General features: G+C 33.7%; 1 long non-coding RNA gene across 3 annotated transcripts in view; it reads left to right on the top strand.

Moving 5' to 3' along the window:
• LOC142318170 (uncharacterized) overlaps nt 1-19,290 on the top strand; it is a 426,054-nt gene that overhangs the window by 168,297 nt on the left and 238,467 nt on the right. The window lies entirely within an intron of this gene.

A 19,290-nucleotide genomic window follows, 5' to 3' on the forward strand; every position in this document is an offset into this window, starting at 1 on the left:
ATATAGAAAAGGTAGGAGAAATATAGTTAAAACTAATTAACTCTTTTTAATAAAATTATATGTTTTTATTAATCCAAAGAGGTCACTGGATATTTTCACGTAACAACAAATGTTCTTTTTATACAATCGAAATCGGTTAGATCATTGATTCTCTAACTTTTTCGCCCACCGCCCACATCGACAATCAAACAGTTTCTAACGTCCTCAAAACATTTTTACTAACTGTTAAAAATAATAATCACAATTGCTTTTTTTTTAAGAGCGCATCCTAAAAAAAACAATTGCAGTTATTGTTATTAAACGTGGCGTATCCTATTTCTGAGTTGAAAGTTATATTTTAAATGACAACAATTAAAAGGCATGTTCAATCATATTTGGAAGTATTTTTATTAAAATGGCTTTCAAAAAAAAATTACAATTGTATCTGAATAGTTATATAGCAACAATACTGATACCATATTCAATTTAACAATTCAATAATTAAAACTAAGCTTTTAGTTGAAAAATTACACTTAAAAAAATTACCTCCTCCTGAAGTCCTCCAGCGCCCACAAGAGAGCGTTATCACCCACTTTGAGAACGGATGGTTTAGATAGATTAAATTTCAGAATTAGGTATTATAAAACTAAATTTAATATTAGAAAACCCTTTATTGTCCTGTAATATTCTTACTATGTAGCTAATTAAGCAGTGTAGTCGGCTTATATTATTTCTATAATCTCTAAATATTGATATTTTTCCTTGTAAATAGTCTATTTTTTTATTTTAATTTTTATCACCTTCAACATATACTTTAAAATAATTTTTATCCTAATTATAAAATACTTTTTCTTTTTTTTTTTTTTTTTTGTTTTGTTAAAGAGTTGGGTAATCCCATTAACGGACGCGTAAGCAGAGTCGGGATTACTAACAGGTGCCGCAAGATGTTTTCAATATGCTTATGTAAACCTGCGCACTACCGACTAAACCGCCACCCCTGGCTACCACCCTTCCTGGTACCACTAACGAAGCATTCCTTCTGGAAGGGAGATTACACGCCGGCTCACACACGTCTTAATGCAATCGCATCATAATAGGAATATCAACAGAAACACATCAGTTACAGCAAACAAGGTATGCATCACCATACATCAAGATACAGAAACAGATTATGAAACTACATACTGCAAACTACATACAAATAAAAAAGTCACACTATATATATATATACAAGTATCCGCCATTATGACGCAGCGGGGATTAGTCCTGATCGAGCCCCATGTGGTTGACCACATGGCAGGCATTGAGATCCCCTGCTAGAAGTGTCGGCCGTTTTTCAGCTATTTCACTTAAGATTGATTGCAGCACATCACTGTATCTTTCCTTGATGATATTAGGCGATATGTAACTCGGAACATATATAAAGGAATATACCCCGCCAATCCTTTTTCTGACGAAACCATCTCCCTGATTTACCTCCCTTACTGGGAGTTGATTGCGTGTCCAAATGGCCGCATTTCCGTCTCTAGATAAGATCCACCCCGGGCGAGGGCGCAGAGCATAGGGCTCCGAGATGAGCACTATGCCTGCACCCATCTCGTAGACATACCTGCTCAGCACGTCCTGTGCGAGGGCCGATTTGTATTAATCTGAACTATCTGCATTAGCAGTCCTTATTCTGGCTGGTCCTCCGGTTCTTTTTACTGTGCCCTTCTATGGCTCTTTTAGGGCAGGCCACACTAACCGTACGGTGCCCCTGTTAGATACAGGTTATGCACTGTGGCTTCTCATTGCATTCAGCAGCGCGGTGTTCTGCTCCTCCGCAGTTGAAGCAGGCACCCGCTCTGTCTTCACCCATGCAGTGCCTTGCAATATGTTCCGTCTCCAGACAACGGAAACAGCGTTGTGGCAGATCTACAATATCAATCCTGCAGGAGACCATTCCTATTTTAATCCTGCCATTCTGTACGATCAGTTTGGCATGGGCTGCCGGTATCCGGCAAGTTGTAGCCACTCCGGATCCTCCATATTCGGGCCTAACTGTCATCTTTAAGTTCTCTGGTAGCGGCTCCACAATGGCCGAAGTGAGTCCACTTAGAATATCTTAAGGTTCTATATCTCCCTCCAAATCTCGTATTCTTATTGTAAACAACTTGGATTTGGTTAGTTCACTCCCCTTCAGTACAACAGAGGTTAGCGCCTGTTTAAGTGCTCCGGCAGCGTGCTTCTCCTCCCTGACCCTGATCTCCATATTTTCTCCGTTGTTCCTTATGGACAACACTTCTCTCGCTTTTGGTATCACGACCTCCTTTCTGACTGACAAAAGGTCTGCGTAAGGTGTTGCCGACTTTACTGCTACTGTCTGCGTCTTATGTGTGTCCTCTCTTGGTTCAGTACTGCTCCACGCCACTGGTAGTCTAGCTTCCGGTGTTATGAGGTGGTATTGCCGCCCATTCCTCCTCGATTCGCATTCTAGGATCTTACGGACATATGTTGCCACATCGTGTCCATATACTTCTGTCTATATTTCTCCCGAGCAGCCTTCGTTAGCTGCCTTGATTTTTGTAAATACATCAACCAGAGTCTGCGCGAGGTCGATACCATCGTTTGTGTCAACGAATGCCGCATGGAAAGCGTTAGTTACCAGTAGATTTTCTCTTCCTGTATCTCCTATCAACCTGACCTCTAATGCTGCCGAGATCACCTTTCCAGCCTCGATGCCAGCTTTGTACATGAGCCCGGAAATCTGAGGATGCCTGGCCGCCAGTGTGGCTAGCACCTTTCCTTCCCGTAGCTCTCTCATATCTATTACTATCCCTACGTTTGTTGCACCCTCAGCACTGTCTGGCAACCCAGCGTGTGTGTTTTAAAGGCCTTCTTTGGCCAATTTTGTTTTATAAATTCAACCACTTGTGTCTCAGGAACGCCGTTGTTGAGGCCACCCTTGATTGGACATCCTGTCGTGAGCGTCGTTTGTGCCGATGCTTCGGCTGTACTTCTTTTTTCTCTATTAAAGATGGAGCCGTTAACCAGCCTCCTGAGATCCTTCACTGCAATATTTAAAACAGTCTCTAGGTCCTTAATGCCGTTAAATTTTTCTGTCCTTTTTTTTCCGAAGTTCCTCTGATAACCGTTCGAATATTACTACAAGACCTTCCAGCTCAGTAGTGACTTCTACGTTCTCGGTGGTTGTCTGCTTCCGCTTTATGTTATTTACCTTATTTTTGCTGTTTTCCCCGGTTCTGTCGGGCAGCCTTTTTGCCTGAAGTAGTGACAGAGGTGTGCAGATGGAAGCTTGATTGCAGGAGGCGTTTTACCCTTAATTGTGGTTTCAGCCGCTTTTCTTGGTGTTTATTACATTTAGGTGGTGCGGATATGAAAATACTTTCCGAATTTTAAACGACGATCTCGTTCCGAGTCCTGTGATACCCAACAAGGTATACTTTGAGGCGCCTTCGGGGAAGGGGAATAAAATAAAAATAGGTTTTTGAGGGTCGAAGGAAATTATTGTTATGTAAGTGGATTTATTTATCCTAAAGCGTAATTGGTACCACAAAAAACTATTAAAACATCTAAGATTACAAAAGAAAACTAATTATAAATTATGCATATTGACCCAAAATCCACCTTTCCGCACTACTTACTTGGCAAATTTGGAAAATTTATATTGAAAACAAAATCGAAAAATTTATGTATGTACTTAATCATAATCAATATCTGCGTAACCTGTGAAAATTTTATGCCGATCGGTTATCAAACAAGAAAGTCAGCCCCCACGTGGGTGCACCAGAAGTACTACTTACAATTGGTTAGAAAAAAAATGTTTTGAACAAATAAATTATACAACCGCACTCAGGAAACTATCGTCAAGACACTATAGACATTTAGAAAAGATATGAAAAACAAGAAAGTTAGGCGGCACCTGACCACACCGGAAGTCCCTTCGTAAAGGACTTAAAAACTATAAATTTAACCAGGATTTTATATCAACGTACTTGTCTTGCGGCACTCTACCAAACTAAGTAACATTTATAATTATAATTCACATAACGTAAAATTTAGTGAGCACGTGGCCACAAGTATAACGCATTCCATATTTAACACACTACAAAAAACACCAACCGCCATTTACAATAACTTAAGATCCCCCTCTATAAAACACCTTATCGGGTGTCCAAAATTGTCTGAACAACTTAGGTATTGAGTAAATAATTTATTTATTAAGAAATAGAAACGGGTTTTATGAATTTAGAAATAATTAAACTGAGAGTTTTTTTTTTTTTTTTACTTGTTAATCAGACATTCAGTTTATACACCATTAGTAATTCGTAAAATATCCAACTTATAAAAAGTTTTTACCATGTTCGTTGTAATATATCTACAACTATGAGTTCGAATGCGTTGGCAATTCTTTCCCAAAGGTCATCAATATTTACAAAAGAGTTTTGTATACATTATCCTTGATGAAAACCCATGGAAAAAAATCAGATGGAGTTATATCCGATGATTGAGGTGGCCAAGCGACCAGTTCATCACGTCCTATCCAACGATTAGGGATCGGATTGTTGAGCGAACCATTTTCTTTGAATATGATTTCGGGTTGTAACTCTTCAAGCAAAGAGTAAACAAATCCTTCTAACAAGACTAGTTAATTATTTGCGTTAACTGCCGTTTCAGCAATTAAAAAAAACTACAGAAACATGATCGTGAAGAAGCCCGTCACAACCAATAATTTTTGGGCTTTCTCTAAATAGTCAAATGTAAGACGTGGGTTCTCTGTTTCCGATGCTCAAACGTTCTGAGTGTTCACTTTTTAGACATGTTAAATTACCTTAAAAAAATACTTTACAAACCTTAAAAATACCTTAAAAACCTTCTATCCTCATTTGAGGACATAACGTTTTTAAGGTAGCAATCATCATTTTCAATTCTTTCAATCATTTCCACAGCAAATTCCTTTCAAGCAGTGCGATCTTTTGTTATAATGTGCTGCAATGTTTGTAATTTATAATAACAAAATTTTAATCATTTCATCAAGACAGGACGATTTGCACGATGAACTCCAAATTGACTTCCCAGGACTTCAAAAGAATGAACTCCATTTTTTTATTTCATGTTCTAGTCCTGCCTGCACCCTTCTTATGTTTAACACTATCAGTATTTTTTTTTTAATTTATCATACTATGAAAGAATACTTGTTTTAGAAGGTACCTCTAAATTATACCGAGTTCTAACATTACGTCGAGCTAGTGTTCTGATTTCGTTTCAATAAACCACTCTATGTATTGTGCTTTTATCTGTGGATTCGTGGCGACTGACGTATGGGATTATTTATGCAATCCGCAACGTTATCAAGTCTTCACAGACCAGACAGAAGAGGGAAACTTTATGAGTTACGTGTTATAGAGAGTGCCAAAAAACTCATTAATAGGACTATTACGTTTTTCTAATATGACATCAAAATTGTTAGATAATTTTGGGACACCCGTATTTTCATTATATATCATGTAGGATATTTTTGATGAAATGTTTCTCTTTTAACACGTAATATATTAAAATAATTTTAATTTTCTTAAAGTAGTTCTTTTGTTTTATCTAATGTAAATGGCTTTGCTAACTGCATGTATAAAGGTTCAATTTTCCCAATTGTTTCTTGATACCGAAACGCGTCTCCCCTAAGATATAAATCATACGTGTATGCGTATCATTTTGTTGTGCATATCTGTTATGAGCTGGGATAAAGTTAAAAGGTACAAGAAAAATCACCGTGACGTTATTAAAATAAGTTTAATTTTGTCTAAAGATGTATTTATGCTAAAAGAAATACGTATTGACAGTATCTTATATTCTAGAACGGGTTGTATGTATCAAAATATAAATACGAATTGATGAAATTTAACCTAATTATATAGATTATCATGCATTGTAATAGAAAAAATATACAAATACATGAGTAATCTTTATAGTAACAACCTGTTGCTAATTCCATTATTATAAAATTGCGAATCCTAGGTAAGGTAAACATTTCTCATGTAGAAAAAGTATGAAGAAATCTCACCGGAGATACATTATGAGTTACATTCCATTGAGACAGATTCTTTTCTAGGTTTGGATTTCCCAAAGGCATTTCAGTTTCTGATGGAAGGTCATCTACTCATTCTTTGTCACTGCCCACTCACACGGATGTCTAGAATCATTTTAAGAACACTGTATCTTTTCTGAGTTTTCATTCTTCATCTCTTTTTATCTTCAACATAAACACGAGATAAATTATTATAGCCTTTACACTGTTTTTCTTTTCCAGTTATTCGTCTTCCAAACGACATCAGTCGTAAAAGAAATATAAACTATAATAAAATAAAAGGCTGTTAAAAAATAATGAAACGTTAACACTTGATGTAACTACGATATTAATTTTTTTTCTCTTGTTGAATTTTTTACTGTAAAATGTGAAGCATTAAGGAAGGAAATATATTTACTATACGTAACATCATTTTACAACTATTCATGATTGGAATAAATCTATCTAATTTTGAATAAATCAACTTGTCTATAAAAAAATTTCTCTTCTTTGCTTTTTCGATAATCTATAGTGTTTTTAACAAATTAAAAAAAAAAAATAAGGGAAAAGTTACAGTTCCAATTTATTTGTTGCAGAAATTTAATTACTTTTATATTTACATTTCAATTCAATTTGATCTAATGTTTTTCTTTAATTTCATTGAGATAAATAACAAAACGTTAAAGGTAGTTGTGTTTTCTATTTAAAAGTAGTTAAAAATGCGTAATTTATATTTATTAAGAACATGTATTATTTTTAATCACATTAAATTTGTATACCTTAACGAGAACAAGATATTCCTTGATGAGAAAAAATAAATGTACTATTTGTAATGGTAAAATTAACAAATATAATATTTGTATTAAAATATGCAACTAAGTGGTGCAAAAAATCTACTGAGTTCTATACAATAATACAACATTTTTCTTGATTACAAATATAAAAAAAGTTATGTAATATGACGTGTCATGAAAAAATTAATAATACACGTGATTCTTCAAGAATACGTAATTTAAAAAATATTTTACGTATAAAGTATATAATAGCGTATATTTATTTATAAAATAACATATTAAGTATAATTTTACTATATATTTTATACGTAAACTACTGTAGTTGGCTATAAGTATACTTATTTACAGTTTAATAAAATCTAGTTTATTAAACCTTATTTCTTTAACAAATAGTTTATTTTATATATTGTATAACAATTTAAATTTTCCAATATTATACGCATTGTAACTAAAATTATTCAGCTTTATAAAGAATATTTCTTTCCAAAACCATTTGTAGATCAAAAGACAGCATCAGAAAAATAAATCCTTAATTTTGAGGCGCCTAAAGGGACTGCAAGTACTAGATCTCTAAGATCTCCAAGAAATGAAGTGAATCACCTATCCTAGGAGTTGTGCATCGTTAAAATCTTTCATTTCGTTTCGCCACTTACTCTTGCTGGTTCTTTGATTTTTTTCACTATTTCGCTGTTTAATGCTTCATTAGTATGCTTTGTAGGATTTATAAGACTTTTTTTTTCTTTTTAAATGTTTTATAAAAATATACAAATTACAATTCCACTTTCCAGCATATGTTGTGAAGCCAAATTCAATGAATTATTATGTTCTAGCGCTTTCGGAATTTGTTTTACCATCATCAAGATGAGCTGATAAATTTATATATAAGTATTCACTTCACATATTAATTTGATGTAGATTAAAAGAAATATAAAATTTTCATAAATATAAAAATCGATCGTCAAGTTATGATTAAAGCGTCTCAATTGTTATGTTTATGACATAAGAACAGTTTCGCCAATATAGGAATCAATAATTTTTGTTTAAAATTCCTTTAAATAAATTATCATTTTAAAAATTTGTTTGTTCATTTATCAATTTTTGTTATTTAAGTAGATGTTGAATTTTTCTAAGATATTTTTTTAAATTCATTTGAGTAATCAAAGATATTAATAAATTATTTGGATCATAATCATGATCGTGTTCCATGATATGTTTGGCAAAGTTAAATCATTCTTTGTTTCCTTTAATTATACAGTTATTGTGTTCTTTAATTATAATCGAGAAAGATCGATTATAATTAAAGAACAATACCGATGTATTTTAAATTGAATTTAGCTCATTAAACTATACACTTTCTGTTCATCTAAATTTATTTTTTTATTATGTTTTATGTTTTAGAAGGATCTTTGTTATTTATGTGGTTTATTATTTTGTTGTTCGTTGTATGTGCTGTTTTTAATTCGAATGATTCAATTTTATTGAATTTCCTGTAATTTATATTGTACTCAATTTTAATCAATTTTAGCATAGTCAACGGGCCATGCTAAATAAAATTTATTTTTTTACTATTCATGTTCTGAAATCTATCAATACTTATTTGACTCCTCTTTGTATACATTTATTAATGTTTATTATTTATTTACGTATACTGTATAAGAAATGTATATAATATATGTATATATGTGCATTTCTTTTAAGGAATTTCAGTGGAAACCCACTCACTGGATGTCATTTTTTTGTATTCAAATTTAATTATGATTTCGATAAATTGGAACCGATTATAACTTAAACAATGTGGTGAGAAATATTAAAAGAAAAAAAAAATAAGACAATATTTGAATTTTAAAGAGGATACCGTACCATATTGATTCTAAAACAACAAACATTGTAAATTTTGTCCATGTTACTAGAACATTTTAAAATATACAATTCTTTGTACTTCGCAAAAACTTTCGTTTTACATTTTTAACTGTGCAATAAGAGTGTAAAATATTTATTGAATACCAAGTGTGTAGGGTACGTAAATTAAAATTAATTTCTAAATGTGATTCATAATAATACTTTTTTTTGTTTTTTTTTAATTGATAATTGTGCAAAGTTTAACTTTTTATTTCACATCACCTATAGTGATTGTCTCAAGTAGTTAAACACTACTTTATTTCCTACATTATTTAAAGAATTAAGACAATAATTTTATTTTATTTTTCAATATTTATAATCATGTTACAATTTATTTTCTAATAATTTATTTTTTTATAGATTACAGAATTAATTTACCTAAAACGACCATTGCCATTGCTTTTGTCAATATTTTTTCATTGCCGTAATTCTAATTTAAATGATTTTTTCTACAAATGTACTTTAATTTAGACTGATATTTAATATAGACTTTATATTAGCAGTCGTTAATTTAATTAAAATTTAAAGAAATTTATAGAACATCTATTTTTTATTGTTAAATTACTAAAATAAAGATGATTAAATAGAAGACGGTTTATATTCTTACGGTGGTGTGCGTATGTAGACAGATATTACAGGATTTTAGATGACTATCGCTGTCTCATCATTAAACCTAAGGTTGATGTGTGTGTTATCGGGTCGGATATTTATTAATCCATCATTGTTGTAAGCAAAAACTTCCAATATTGATATTCCTTGAACACAATATTTTTTTTATAAACTGGAGGCGTTGTAAAAACGTGAATTTTTCTTATCAATACACTAACTTGTAGAACTTACAAAAGAGTAAAGGACACTGAAATACTACTCGGGCTTGATAATATATGTTTTATTTTATGAAAACAGATATAGTAATTTCTTTTATATTTCTACGAACGTATTAAAAAACGTATCATCAGCCAAAAAAGTGCAAGAAAAAGCAGGAAAAAAATTTCCATTGTACACAAAATTTTAAATAAACTAAAAAATAAATCGTACGAATTTATTACCTGACATAACTTCATTATTAATAGTTCACGCTTTTGTTATGAGTAGACTAGAATATATGTATTCTACGCGAAATCTTGGCATGAAGTTACGCATGCAGCGTAATTTATCCAGCACGCTACTAACATAGTAACACATTACAACTATTGTATGCGTTACCAAAGAAAAACATATTTAAAGAATTATATCTAACAAACCCTTTTAGGGGGAAAAAATTGAATTTTATACTACTTTAAATCTTGTTTTTTTTTTAACAGTATTATTAAACAGAAAATCAATTTATTTCAAGAAAGCATGTATGTAGTTATCACGAAAATTAGCAGTGTCCGTTTTTTTTTTTTTGGAAGAGCAATTACAAAAAAAAAAATTTTTGTGGGTTGAATAAAAAATTGTTATTTACGAACACGGTTTTAACTGTTTAATTTTTTTTTCAACGGTCTGTTACAATCTCGTTCAAAAAAAATTTTCATTTCGATACGCCGGAAGGCGGAGGTAGATTTCACCGGTGCTAATTAGGGGATAAAAAAGATTTCCACCTTAAAGTTAAGAAAAACTTCAAATTTACTCAATACAACAATGGTTGCATGTAAAAACCTTTTCACATATTTAGCACACGGTAATCCCCATCTTCTTACAATTCCAGCAATATTTTGGTCATCTCTTGCCGTAAGGGTTGTCATTTCAAAAATTGTTACAGATAAAAGTTTTAGATAATGTTTGAGGATTAACGATCACTTTAAACCGATCCGATAATGTGCCTATTCAGTAGGGGAGGTATAACTTTTGTCTTTGTAAACCTATTTTTTCAACCCCCTAGGCCAATTATTGGTGATATAAAAAAATTTTTTACATAAAAAAACGTTATAGGCACTTATTCAAAGAATAGTAGGAGATTTAAACGAATTCGATATTTTACTTAATAAGAACGTTATAGCGATTTTTTTTCGAAAAAGCCTCCCTATTTCCACCCTGATGGTCCGATTTTGGCCGTTAACAAACACGACCAAGATTTTAGGACGAGTTATTTTGAAGGAAAAATTTGAGTGATTGGCGCAAAATTACGGAAGTTATCGTTTCCACAAGAAAGTGGCATACATATATAACCGTTTGAGCTGACTGTGGTTTTAGGGTCTGGGCGATGTGAAACGTCCATTACAATAGGTACATTTCTTATGAAATCCACCCAGCAGTAACTACTTAAATTGTGGGTAGAATATTTTTTAAATTTAATAAGACAGATTATTTTTTTAATTTTATTTTGAATAATGGATTTTACCTTTATTATATTGTTTCTTAATTTCAGTTAATTACATCAGAGAAAGAGAATTGGAAGAAAAGGAGAATTCCATTAAACTTTCTTCCAACCATTGATCTTTTGTTGTGTAGAAATATATTAACATCACAGTAATCCTCGTCAAAATTCTTGCACGTAAAAACGTATATGAAAAATATTGTAATTCATTTAACTAAGTTTAAATTTATTCTTTTCTAATTGAACTCATTTTTCCTTCAGGATTCCTTTTGAATTTTGCGTTCATAAATAAAAAAAAATTGAATAAGTTGTATATAAGTACCTGCATAATATTGTTGAAATAGTAATAGTTTAGGTCAACAAAAATTTTCAATCTTTAACAGACAGCTAAAATAACAATTGTATTGTTTCTACTTTCTTGTGGAAGTGAAGGAAGTATTGCGATCGCGAAAAATCGGTTTACTGATTTCAACAGAAATATCGATTTTGACCATCCCTGAATCCATTTTCACTGGTTACAGCGTGACGTCTGTTCGTACGGACGTATGTATCTCACGTAACTCAAACATTATTAGTCATATGATGTTGAAAGTTTTGATTTAGGACTGCTGTAGCATCTAGTTGTATACCTCTCTTTTTGACTGCAATCGACTGAACCAAAAGTGTCCAAAAAAGCCCAAAATTGAAAAGAATTTGTATTTTGGACTTTTTCTTAACTGCAGTAATAAGCCCTTATTGAGAGATTTTCAACGATATACCATATGTGATACTAATTTTCATTGGTTCCAGAGTTATAGATAACTAAGTTTAATTAATGAAATATTTGGATCTTTTGGGGAAAGCACTCGGTTTGAATCAGACTATTTTTTTTTTTAATTTATGTATATATTTATTAATAATTATTAACCTCTGATTGTAAAAAATATTTTACGAAAAATAATAATTCAATAATACAAAAAATGTTAATGAAATAAAATTTTACATTTTTTTTTAATTTAAAAAAAAATATGTGTATGTAATATAATAGGGGTACAAGGACAATATGGTACAAGGAATATGGTGCACACATCAGACTTTTTAAAACTAATATTGAATATTATATTTTTAAGTAAATCGTATCACTTTGTAAGTGCTATCATTACTTATAACAGCTTTTCTTCAAATAATTACACACTAAATAATAATTTTGAATAAAAAAAGGTGTAATTCAACCAAGTGGTTCGTAAGATATAATTCTTTTTTAAAATTTATTTATGCGCATTGTATAGTTTTCATATTACATATTATTTCTTCTTCATGTATTTGTACTTTTTAATTTAATTTTATTCAACTTCTAATTTTTTATTTCTTTGAGTTAACTGTAAAAACTTTTAAGACATAAAAATTTAAAGTTAATAGCCACTATAAATCAATACGTCTAAGATTTTATGGCCTTTCTTGAACAATCAAAAACTTTCGGATTACTATTTACTTCATTCACTTCACCCAACTTATCTGCAGAAACTTTACTTAATTAAGAGTCTATTGTACCAAGATTTGTCAAAGTTACTAACTTGTATAAATAAGTGACTTATTTCATCGTAGAAATTATTTTTATTCGTAGTTTACGGCTATAAATTAGAGAATAGATATTTTAATAATATAAAAGCAGATATATTACTAGCCGCCTTAATGTCAAACATAGATTTGTAAACTCATGAATTTATAATATCTTTTAAGTAATTGTATAAGTATAATAAAATAAAGTGCCGTTTATGTTTTAGGGAGTAATGGTTAAATGCATATTGCTCCTAAATTATATTTTATGAATGTCTTATATAATAATAATATTTATCAAAATTATTATTGAAGGTACCTCTCTGAAAAATAATAAATTCATAATATAAATCATTCTATTTCTCATTACGCACCAATGGTACATTGCACTAGATTGATTCAAGTTAATAATAAATTTTCACGAAAAAGTAAATTTTTTTATAAAATTATATTGAAATTTCAATAATTACGTAAATACTTTTATTTACTGACATTGGACATTTAAGCCATTTTCCAAAGTAAAAATATTTTTTCAAGTTAAAAGTTATAGAACTGGTTAGAAAGATATAAAACTAAAAATAATTTTTCTTTTGGAATCAAATTAATTCTACTTTGTTGCATTATTCTGACAATATAATACTTCTACTGTCAAAGAAAATCACTTTAGAAAAAATGTTCCTTTGATTAATTAGATTTACAATTTTTCTTCTTATATAAATTTTTTTAAAATAAATCTTTTACAGTTTTTATTTTCAATACGGCTACCATATTGGTTTTGCTTGGAATTTCTCCCGCCACAACCAAATTTGGTTGTCCTTAACCGTAAGACCGAATGTCTGTGCCACAAACGGCTACTGAGCCTCGAACAGTTTTTTTTCTCTTTTCTTCATCAACACCGGGCCGGATCTTGCAGTTAAGTATTAAACAGCCCAGGGAAGTTTCCTTTACTTTAACGGGCCTCCCGGTCTCGGCCCGCCGGTCAGATCTCACTTTGCGTCCACCTTAAACGCTCAGAGTAGAATCCACCAGGCCCGGCTATGCCGTCACTGGGTCGCCAAACCGGGAGCCGTGACTCGGTGCGAACAGACTCGAACAGTTTATCGACCAGTATCCTAATATAGATCCTAGAGCTTAGCTAACAGCGTCATCAGCCTGAGGGTGGTGCTATACACCATCGGCTTACGTATCCCAACCCTTCACTTGTCATACATTTGCTAAAATGTGTAGGCGCACCCCGTCAACTACTAAAAATATATATGACATCCATAAATTAAAATTTACTTCGTCTAGACAGCAATTCGCTGCCAAGCCTAGGTCACTGAATGCCAGCAAGTACCTATCCACAATATTACAGCGCTTGGGGTCTTAATTGGCTGGTAGTCAGCCATATATCCCTAAGTTAGCTTCTCACAGCTGTGCGGTAGGAGTCTTTCTCTTAAGTAAACTACTGATGTCGGTTGAAGAAAGTAACCGTGTCAAGGAATTCCCTTATCTAAGTTGCAGGGTGACCTGGTCTCTGCCCCGCCCCCTCAAGAGTAGGGCAATCAAACATCAGGTGTTCATTTGATAAGGCCTTCCAGCAGACGCCCAGCTCATAAGCTGCTGGCGGAACCAAACAGATATTGGTTCACGTTAACGTGATTAGTAAGCACCCGGGTACCTGTTGCCCTTAAAAACGAGCTCGAAGCAGCCCCCAAATCCTGTATAAACCGTAGCCAAGGTTTTTTTTCCCATTAGTCGTGGTGTCCCATACTAGTTGCCATGCTTCAATCGCAAGGCTCTGCAGCCTCTTCCGCAGGGAGGAGATGGGCAAGTGAACGATATTTAGATCCGGTGCATTGTGATCACCGTTCCGCTCCGGTACTAACTAGCCTGGCCGGAAACCGCATCCCAAATACCTCGGCCTCCCGGCCTCGTCGCAACTTCCACATGGCTGCCCAACCTTTCACAACTAAATCAATTGGAAACGCTTTTCCCAATACGATGGTAGCCTCGTAGGAGATTGTTTTAAAATACCGGTGAATACAATTAAGGGTCTGCGCTGGGCACTCCTTAAATTTTGAAGAAGTGCTCTATTCAAATCCAACCTCTGGGCTTAAATGGACGCCACGTAAGAGGTCATGCTCAGTATACCATGCACATTTGAAGACCAGACAAGTCCTTCCAAAAAATCCTCCTAAGTTTGTGGATCAGTGAGATGGCGTCAGCCGCTACATGCCTAATGTGGTTGCTAAACAGCAACGTCTCATCAAAAAAAAAAAAAAACACCTAGATACTTATGAACTCTCACTCGGCTGATTACACAGCCTTCATAGTTAATGTAGGGGTTTCAACTGTACGATAATTTGTCTGCACCCATGAGAAGCATAAACTTCGTCTTGGGCAAATAAATTTTTAATTTTTGAATGTCCATCCCGCCCTCCACGGTCAAGAAGGCTGCTTGCCCTTGATCTTCCAGCTGCAGTCGTGAATTACCACAAACTAAAAGTAGACAGTTATCGGTGAAAGCTTGAGCCATGACCACTTTTGGGAATGTCAGTCCAAGAAACCGGTCAAATACCAGGTTTCACAGCAGGATACGGAGAACGGAACCCTGCGGACTTCTTCTGGTAACGGATTTTGCCACAACTAGGTGCACATCTTTAAACAGAGCTATACGATTAGACAAAGAGTCACGCGCTACGGCCTGCAGGGCTACTGGAACATTGAGGCGTTCCAACTCATAGAGGATAGAACTCCAACACAAGGAAGGAAACACTGAATAAAATGCCAAAACATACCTACCTCGGCAAGAGCATTTAAGAAAATCCTCAGTGCCAACCCCTTTCGTGAAGCCATACTGGCCTCGATTTAGAAAACAGTTCATCTCAATGCTTTCCCAGAGCCGTTTCACAACCAGATTTTCAAGCAACTTGCCGATTAGAGGCTGACGGGTCGATAACTGCCGACCTCACTAGGATCCTTTCGTGGATTTAAGAGCACCCTCACAAAAGCCATTTTCCAACAAGTCGGGAAGCAGCCCCAACTATGGCACCTCGTGAACAGCCTGCTAAGCGGCTCTCTTATGACAGGCAGCAGATGGTAAAATATAACCGGATCATGTTGATCAATCCACGGTATCTTATTCATTGCCATTTGAGAGACCACTCCGTCTACATATACGCGATCCACATCCTTGTCTACATATACGACAAGGATGGGCGTTGCCCCCGCCCTAACGCCGGCCTTTGCTTCACCCCCCAGAGCATCTGGAAACAGAGTATACGGGAAAAGTCGCCACAGATGTTAAAGTGTGGTCACGACCACCAAACCCGCATAGAACACTGGACAGCATGTGGCTTTGGTTGGTAACATGATTTTGCGAGCTGCCAGCGGCTGCGTTGCAACTCGCGCATGGAGTATTGACATAACTTGAGTTTGGCTTCCTTAATGGCATGAACATACTCATTACGGGCGCGCCGGTAGATTCGCAGACGCTCAGCTCGCACCTCATTAACGATAATCCTCGTTAGGGGACGACGGTGGTATCTTCTCCTAGCGGACCTAACTTTTGCGCGCAGCACGCTAAGGACAGAGGCTACAACTTTTTCCCGGGTTTCCGCTTGCATTTAATAGACGGGTCCCCGGAAGCAGCGGTCATGTCGGCTCCAGGCACTCCTCGATCAGCGGAATGGCCACTATCTAAGAGCCCGTCCATTGGCCGAGGCTGCCGTAGGACCCTATCGCAGCTAGTCTTGATGGCCCGGCCGAATTGTTCAGCCATCAATTCCACCTCCTCTCTGTGTTCCATGTGCTATTCCATCAACTGAAATGCAGTATACGGCTGTCGTATAAAAAATTGACTTTATTATGTTTATAATCAGAAAGGTTTTATAAATTCCCGTTGTTACTTTATCCTGCAGGTGTAAAAAAAGAAAAATTAAAAATCTTTTCAAATAAACTATTATAATAGACAGCTTTTTTGCATTATTGATCTATTATTTATTGAAGAAATCTTACAAAAAAAATTAAATGTTGGTTGCTTAATTTTTCTGTACCAGTTAAAGAAAGTTTTTTATGCCAAAAACCAACATGCATTATAAAAGAAGTGGAGTTTAAAAAAAAGTTTACTTTTTTAATGATGATTAATGAGAATCAATGTAGTGCAATGTACCAGTGGTACGTTATGAGAAATAGAAGGGTTTATTTTATAAATTTATCCCTTTTCAAATAGGTAACTTTTTGGTAGTAAAGCTTTAGTTCAACAACTGAAAATTTATTATTTCATAAAAATCTAAATTTTTCTAATTAATATGATGATTACCTAATTCGTTTCGTTTATTTTGAAGAAAATAATAAAAGGTTCGATTAGTAGGTCTCTGATGGTTTTTTCACTGTTTTCTTTTTCTCTTATAGAGTGAATAGACAAAACTTATCCATTACTTTAATTAAAAGTGAGTATATTAATAGCAGTACCGTGTTTTCAAATTAATAATTTGAATGCGTGAAATCTGTGATATGTTTTTTAAATACTATATCAGTCGCAGTAAATAGTAAAAAAATACTAAAAGGTTTATCCTGTCCAGCAATATAGCCTGAGTGGTGGACAAAGCTATTGAACTCATTGTGTCGATGAGGGACAGCTATGATTCAGCTACAGGCTTGAAAATAGAGAAATATACTCTGTACCCGTTGGGAGTTTCATGAACTTCATATGAATACCTTTGTTAATATTAACAACAAAACAGTTTGGCAATGTAAATATCATTCCCTTTTTGTCATGTTTATAAAAAAATTCCAATTTAGAAAAAAAGAAATAAATTTGATTTGATACCTTTTCAGTCATAAAACTATATGTTATACATAATAGCGTATAAATAATAATAAAGAAGAAACCATTTGTATTTGCTTCATTTTCGTAACAAAGTAGAAACTGAAAATCAGATTACATTACGCTACTTAGAAATTCACGATGCACAAATCTGAAAATTTTCAGAATTAAATAAAACATAATTCTGGATATCGTAATCACTAATTCTGGTATTTATAATCTGGACATATTGGTTTTAATAACTTAAGTATTTTAACATAATTCAGGTTTTTTTTTTTATGAACATCAAGAATTTTTTTATGTTACATTATTATTGCTGAATATAACACGGGAGTCTCAAAATTAACGCAAGATTTAAATTGGGCGCCACAATTTTTCCGTTGGGTTGACGATATCTGAAGCACATATTATAGCAATCATATTCCAGTTAATATTGAATTAGACATGATTGAGAAATACGCGACGTAGAAGCAGATACCTAACGTGAAAATATATTGCAAATACAAAAAGTGTTTGTGCTGAAACTGTTGATGGTGTATGTTACCGCGAGATGATAACAGCATTTTAATGGTCTCAGTTGGAAGCAATGGTCTTTGGCTTTGATGATGATGAGATTTTTTCCAGCAGGATGTCCCCACAAGTCAACTATCGAGTTGTTGCATCAGAAATATCACGGGTGGTGATTTCCCCCAACAGTGATCAAAATTAGCCACCAAGGCTACGCGATCATACACCGTTTGACTTTTATCTTAGGAGATTTGTAATTTTAAGGTATACAGTAAACGTATACCAACCATTCTTAAACTTAGAGAAGATATCCGGCGTGTTACCACAACAATCAAAAAAAAAAAAATGGGAAACAATTCATTTTCCTATCGACCCTTGGCCACGCCGGTATTCCAAGGAATGAAGCAGCTGTTAATGCAGCCAAGATAGCGGCTAACACCAAGAAAGTCGTATTACTTTAGTCAGGCTAGATGACGTTAAAAATCATGTCACGCAGGTCACAAGAAAGGAATGGAAATGGATTACGCTTACAACGAAGTTTAATTCTATTAAGAGTACCTCGAGCGCTTTCCATTAAAACAAGAAATGTTATGACGCGTCGAGAAGAGGTTACTATTACAAATTTTAAGTTGTTCATACTAAACTCACTTCGTCTTACATACAAACAGAATGAACAGAGACCACAATGTGGAAGTTGTGACTCATACGTACAGTGAAACACATAATAAAAGAGTGGACGTTAAACAGCAGTCTCAGAATCAGTTGTTTAATGGGGAAGATTAACCGAGAATTTCGTGATCTATTTATTTTACAATGATTAAATAAAGAGAAGAATATCAATTTTTAAGAAAAAGCAGTCCTTTAAAGTGACTATGGCTTTAACATGTTATACATTTCATTTTAGGATGAGTATTAATTGATGTTCTTTTTAATCAATGTATTGTATTTGTTTTGAGGTAATGAAAAATTTCTTTAAAAATGTGCTCTTAGTAATTGCGGGCCCTTTACACTCACTGATAGTTTTAACAACATTTCTTTAGCAATGGATTATACGTTTTAATTACTCTTGTAATTTTACGTCTCTTCTAGGGTTTTATTGATTTACGACAAGTCTGTTTTCCAGATTATTTGCACGTCAGGATTGGTCTTTTGATTTAGTCGCTTATTTTAATGAGAGTGAAAAAGCTTTAGTTTGTGACAAGAGCTAATGACCACAGTAGTCGATACCTACTATATGAGAAAATAAATTGGTCAAAATTTACACAAAAGAAACAAGAAGGTAAAACTCTTTTCTTTTTTTTAACCTCCCGGTCCACTGTTAGGTATTGCTTCAGAGGATGAGTTGAATGACATGTAGCGTGTGTTAAAAATGCCATGTCTGACCCTGATTCAAATCCGGGACCTC

Source organism: Lycorma delicatula, chromosome 1, assembly GCF_047948215.1.
Source record: "Lycorma delicatula isolate Av1 chromosome 1, ASM4794821v1, whole genome shotgun sequence".
Taxonomy (NCBI): domain Eukaryota; kingdom Metazoa; phylum Arthropoda; class Insecta; order Hemiptera; family Fulgoridae; genus Lycorma; species Lycorma delicatula.